Here is a 7,145-nt window from a genome sequence, read left to right on the forward strand (position 1 = left end):
GACCCAAAACTACCCTCTATCCTCTTGTGAATATAGAAAGGGGAGACCTTCTCAAAGGTTCCCTCTACTTTCTTGATTATGATGTAAGTGCTATGACAGAATACTGCCCTGTTACTATTTTTTGAGACTTTTTCCTGGTGGACTGACCATAGAAACACTCTTTCTTGGTTGGGTCTAGATACTACCTGGCAGTACATCCCTCCCTTCAGGAGTAGATTAGAGTTGGTGTCACTCATAGGGATTGCATGAGCCAATAGGAGGAAACAAATGTCAACTCATGGAGAGCCACACATGCCTGTGCAAGCTTTATCAAGTGGTAAGGGGGGTGGGATGCAGGTTGTGCAGACTCATTTACCTCAACAATCATTCACCTCATCAGCTCAGAGCACATTTCGAGTTTAATGGTTTTTTATACAGAAGTGTGTACACTCCTTGCAGTCCAGGTAGTGAAGCCAAGGTCCCAATTCTCTGAAAGATGTAACTGTCCCCTTCCACGCTTAACAATGGTCCCTTAAGTATGCCAGTGGTGTGGCAGCACTGTCTAGTCCTCAGCTATGGAAACCTGCTGTACCATACACAGGCAGGAGCTCACTGGCGGAGCTCCCTGTGAAAAAGCATCTCTCCCTCCCCTGAGTTATGAGACATACATTCACAGGCCTCTGAGCTGAGGACCACCTGCCTCAGGTGGCCCTACCAATAGGTATGCTACCACTTATAGTCTTCAGCATCACTGAGGTGAACAAACCCTCCCACCCCACATTGAAGGCGCCTACAATAAGTTCATGTCACCTGAGAGGGAGCCAGGTTTTATCAGAGACTTGGTGTCAGTGGCCAGGTCCATGTGACAGACTGTTGGCACTCTTACTGGCCCCCAGAGTGGTCGCTCATAGTGGATACTGCAGGAGAACAACCTCAGTGTCAGATGCCACACATATATCATTCCCCTCCCCCTTAATCAGTGTGTAAGGTCTATATTATGTCCTTGTAACTGTATGGGGGAGAGGTGTGGGTGGGCAAGACAATGAAAAGTTTGTTGTCCATCTAGACTCTGTTATCGCAGCATCCTCTGCTTGCGGTGGGGTGAGGCATGGTGCTGATACTGGAATTAGCTGATGAGTGTGTCCATTGCTGGAAGATGGTGTTGCTGGAGGTTATAAAGTGTCCCATTACATGGTGGATCAGCTCCAAAGGAGCTGAGCCTGGAGAAGTGGATTGTTCGGGCATCTGAAGTTGTACCGAGGTGGAGGGCATTAAATGTAGGATGCTGGTTGGCGAATTGTATCAGCATGGCGCCACTGTTGACCACTGTGAACATTTGTTGTCTCCAAGGGGCTCTGATGAACCTGGTATCAACCCTGAAACCTTCCCAAAGGTGCAAGCCCAAATCTCTGTGCTCAGTGAATAATGGGGATGACAGTTGTGCGGTGTGGGTGTGTTGTATGCCTCAGCAAGTCCAAGAGTGGCCAGTTTTGGGCAGCGATGTAGCAGTTCTGCCAGAGTGTGCTCCTATATCAGTGTGGTCCTGCAGGAAGCCACGAACTGGGTCAGGATTTCAGTCTTGAGTGTAGTCAACAGCATCTTCCACAACTGCGCCTTAAATGTGTGAATAAATCAGTCAGGTACACCACTGGAGGCATGATTGAATAGCACCATTGTCAGATGCATTATACTACTCTGAAAGCAGACATTCTGGAACATACTGAATGAAAATTGAGAGCCATTGTTCAAACCGATTGTTTCTGGGACCCTTCAATAGGGACATTTTGTGAATGCATTTATTGGCTTCCTTATTGTGGTATTTGACATTTGAAAGTGTTTGCTATTGTTAACACTTAATTTTGAATCGGACTTGTTAATTATAATGCTGTGCACACACATCTTTATTGGGTACATATGCAATTATTACATTGCATACCACCGATTTAGTGAAGGATTGTTTACAGGTTTGATTATCACATAAAGATCGACATTTAGGGTCATCTCTCTGAGACATCTTCCTGTGCAGCATATGACTGATGCGACTTCTTGTGACAGCAAAAATATGCGTGTCTAATTGCTAGAACATTGCTTGTTGCTCATAATGCTTAGCGAGCAAAGTATCAATTTTAGACAGATCCAATCACTCAGAATTACCTAGAGGATGTAGCTTTTGTAGAAGACATAGTACTTATGATTACTAGAGAGCAGAAAAACACTCTGCTTTGCAATTTCAGTTATACTACTCATCTGGAAGTGGAGCTGCAGATACCTGTAGTATGAGTCCCAGTCTTAACCTTCTGGATGAAAGGGCACAAGTGGTGGTGGTGGTGGTGGATGCACTTCTGGCTTGATGAGCTGCTATAATATAAGCTGTTGCTGCTGCTGTTATTCCTGAATTTGCTTTCGCAGTTCATGTTGTACCTGGTATTGAATTTGAAGTTGCAGCTGTTGCTTTTACCGTTTCATTAAATCTGGATCGATGATCCCTGAACTCAGTCATTGGCCTCGTCCACATGCTGAGTTTGAGTCTTTATCTCCAACACTACGCCTGCTACAGTGCAAAACACACTTTTTTACACAGAAAACATCGATAACTGCAATCACTCAATAATTCAAAATTCCAGTTCATGCTGGGTCATCGTGAATTGCAGAACACACTAGGTGCCTATAATCCAGGATAAAATAAATCTGGAATGTGGTCCATTTGAAATGCAGTAAACAACCAGGTTACAAGGGGGAAGGAAGGAAGGAAGGAAGGAAGGAAGGAAGGCAGGCAGATTTAACCTGATGACAGAACGGTCATTAGAATCAGAGCACAAGCTAGGATTAGGAAAGATGGGGAAGTAAATTGGACTTGTCTTTTCAAAGGAACTATCCAAACATTTGTCTGGAGTGATTAAGGGAAATCACGTAAATTGTAGATCTGGATGGCCAGATGAGCATTTGAATTATCACTACCAGTCTGTGCGAGTCCAGTGTGCTAACCACTTACCCACCTAACTTGGTGCAAACACACTCTTAGCACAGGACAATTCGAAGGGTCTTGCAGTGGCCTGTTGGCTGGTGTTTATCTCGTGCTTAATGTCAGCGGCAAGGCGCACGTAGTGGTCCACTGGCACCTCTTATCGTCTATTGATGGAGTCGTCAATAGCAAACATCTCAGGGCATCGACCTCACTGTTGGATGCCAAACATATACTGGTAGCAGCCCACATACCTTCAGTTCAGATAACTGTTCAGATTTTAAATTGGACGAACAAATGCACAGTTAAAGATGTGTTAAGCATTTAAAGGACACTGCCTTCCTCAAAATACGGGGCAAACCCTATTAGTATCCCCAGGAGAGTTGTCAGAGTTTGAATTACGTGATTATTTGGGTATGTTAACCTGGCCAGTTCCCTGAGCTGCTTCATGTATGTATGAGTAGGTGCTATGAGGTCTTCAAAGACTTATGTAATAGCCAAGATCTGATCTCTGGATGGATCTTGTAACTCCAACATCTCTTGGTATACATTTTTGTCTGGCATGTTCAGGATTATAATGTATGTGATCAGTGAATTCACTTAAAATTGCTTGCACTTGATGATAGCACGGACGAAATTACACTTGTGACTCAAATTTTGAATGTCAGCGAACCTTGCTGCACTCATCTTATAGGGCTGCTTCTGAGACAGGCAGAACTTTAAAGTCATTCCAATACTGCACTGCCGGCCGCGGTGGTCTAGCGGTTCTAGGCGCTCAGTCCGGAACCGCGCAACTGCTACGGTCGCAGGTTCGAATCCTGCCCCGGGCATGGATGTGTGTGATGTCCTTAGGTTAATTAGGTTTAAGTAGTTCTAAGTTCTAGGGGACTGATGACCACAGATGTTAAGTCCCATAGTGCTCAGAGCCATTTGAACCATTTGAATACTGCACTAGGGTCATACAAGTCATGAGATACCTCCTGAAATCGCTCGGACCTCCTTTTGCCAAACACAGTGCAGCAACTCGTCATGGCATGGACTCAAGTTGTTGGAAGTCCCCTGCAGAAATATTGAGCCTTGCTGACTCTATAGTCGTTCATAATTGTGCAAGTGTTGCTTGTGAAGATTTTTTTGTGCATGAACTGATTACTCGATTACGTCCCATAAATGTTTAATGGGATTAATGTACGGCGAACTGGGTAGCCAAATCATTCGCTCTAAAGGTCCAGAATGTTCTTCAAACCAATCACAAACAATTGTGCCCTGGTGACACAGTGCATTGTCGTCCATAAAAATTCCATCGTTGTTTGGAAAATGAAGTCCATGAATGGCTGCAAATGGTCTCCAAGTAAACGAACATAACCATTACCAGTCAATAATCAGTTCAGTTGGATCAAAGGACCCAGTCCATTCCACGCAAAGACAGCCCAAACCATTATGGAGTCACCACCAAAATTACACAGTACCTTGTTGACAACTTGCGGCTATGGCTTCGTGAGGTCTGTACTATACTTGAACCCTACCATCAGCTCTTACCAACTAAAATTGGGACTCATCTGACCAGGCCATGGTTGTCCAGTCATCTAGGGTCCAAACGATACAGTCGTGAGTCCAGGAGAGGTGCTGCGGGCAATGTTTGTGCTGTTAGCACACGCACTTATGTCCGTCATCTGGTGCCATAGTCCATTAACGCCAAATTTCGCCACACAGTCCTAACAGATATAGTCATCATACGGTGCCGTGTTGCTTGTCTGTTGACACAGACAACTCTCCATAAATGCTGCTGCTCTCGGTCGTGAAAGCCATCAGCTACTGCGTTATTCATAGGGAGAGGTAATGCCTCAAATTTGATAATTTTAGCATGCACGTGACACTGTGAATCTCGTAATATTGATTTCCCTAACGATTTCTGAAATGGAATGTCCCATGCGTCCAGCTCCAACTACCATTCCGCTTTCATAGCCTGTTACTTCCCATTGTGCGGCCATAACCATGTCGGAAACCTTTTCACATGAATCATGTTAGTAAATACAAATGACAGCTCCGCCAATGCACTGTCGTTTTGTACTTTGTGTACGCGATTCTGCCACCATCTGTATATGTGCATATTGCTGTCCCATGACTCCTGTGTGTACATTTCTTTGTTTATCAACCAATATTTCTTGTTTGATTAAGGTTTTTCCATATTTAGCGACCTTCTCTCCTTTCCTTACTGACTTATTTGCTGTTCAAAGATATTTACTGTGTATTTAACGACTACTCTTGTTTCAGTTTTACAATTTCCTTCACATTCTTTTAGTGCACAATTTACCTGTGTACAGGAACTCTTCACCCTCTTTCATATTTTGACGATCTTTTTTACTTCTTCAGTGGTTTTTTCGTGTTCAGTGGCTTTTTTGCCATACTTATGAAAAAGCATCACATCTGAGATATCTAACTTCTGTTGCTTCATTTCATTATTGGATTACAAATAAAAGCATTGTAAGGCACAAAAACATATTGTAATACTGATTATGTACCATGGCTTTTGATATGTATGCACAAAAATGACGGACCATTGAAACTGCAATCACAACTAATGCATATACTGTCTGTTTGGACTTTCCCACTGTAATAAATGGCATTCACGGGTGACATGTTGGATAATGTTGTGAAAACTGCACAGTATTTCAATGAGACAGCTGCTTATCATCTTCAGGTGCTTACTGATGCACTGCTGCAGTTACTAGTCAATATATGTGCTGGCTCACTAGAAAAGTGCTAGCGCCAAGATGGTGGGGCTATAATGTCATCGTAGATGAATCATAGATCACAGCGACACCCAATTGAGTCTTCATGGATGGGGAACTGGATCCGCACACTTAAACTAGGTGCCATCACTCTGCCAACTCATATGCACCGATCAGCAATGTCGACGTACACTATGATACGTCTATGACGACTTTATAATCTGACCACTTTCTAGCAAGCCAGTGCCTGTCTTGGCAAACTGCTTCACCAACACACCAGTAAGCACCTGAAGATGATGAGCAGCTGTCTCATTGAAATATTGTGCAGCTTTCACAACACTATCCGATGCAATGCCCATGAGCCTGTGAAGCAATACATATACTGCCTGTCATAAGTGGTATGTGAATACAGCACAGTGTGTTACCATTGCATCACCCCATTCAGCAAAACGACAAATCCCATTTTCTTTCCCGATTCGAGCTTGTGCTCCCTCTCTAATGACCTTGATGCTGGCAGAATGTTAAACCATAATCTTCTTACCTTCTTCCTTGTATTAGTTCAGTAGGAATTCAAATGGGATGCGGATGTGAGTAATTTGTCAAAGGAAGTCTCTAAGGATGCTTTAGTTGGGGGATATTAAAATCTGAAATAAATATGCAAATAGGACTGTAGGCATACTGTACAGTTCCATCCACTACTTTCCTATAGAATAATTTTCTGCGTTAATGCTAGTCAGGTCATAGATATATTTACAGTTTTAAAAAATGCAGTGGAAGTAATTTGTGACCTAAGAAAAGTAGTTTTGTAAACCTCACTTTACTGAGTTTGGTGGCCTGAATGTTCCACACTTGTTTATTAATGAAACTTTCTTAGTCACTAGACTACCCCATGAAAACTGAGAAAAGTAATAAAGAACAAGGATATGCACAATTACTGTAAATAGGAGTACCAGGTTTGTCTAGAGGATGTAGTTGACAGGGATGAGTCATGGGCAGCTTAAATACAGTTGAAACCTTTATTACCAAGGTTTCGTGCCCATGTCAATTGGGCACTGAATAATTGGTGTCAAACTCACAGACTGATGAGAGGAAGAGACGTAGCTAGTAGTCACTACATCCAGGTCAACACAGCAGTTAAGTGAACTTGCTGTGCTTTGCCAAATAGTATAGACAATTTTCCCCACCTTCTGAGACTCTTTTCAATCACATGTCATGCACACTCTGCATGAGGGTGGATGCGGTGGGTCATGTTATGGCTACAAGCACCACTGCGGCCAAGTGGGATCAGGTGGATTGCGGAGAGAGAGTGTTGCAGCAATCGGAATTTGCAATACTTCCCAGAAGCTACCGCTGTGCCTGTGGTCAGTGCATGTGGTGCATCATTGGCACCAGCACATGGCATGGCCAAGGCTGACACCTTCGGCTGTGCTTGGAGATGGGCAGCAAGGAAGTCGGGGACTGTACAGTATATGAGC

This window comes from Schistocerca serialis, chromosome 4 (genome assembly GCF_023864345.2).
Source record: "Schistocerca serialis cubense isolate TAMUIC-IGC-003099 chromosome 4, iqSchSeri2.2, whole genome shotgun sequence".
NCBI lineage: Eukaryota > Metazoa > Arthropoda > Insecta > Orthoptera > Acrididae > Schistocerca > Schistocerca serialis.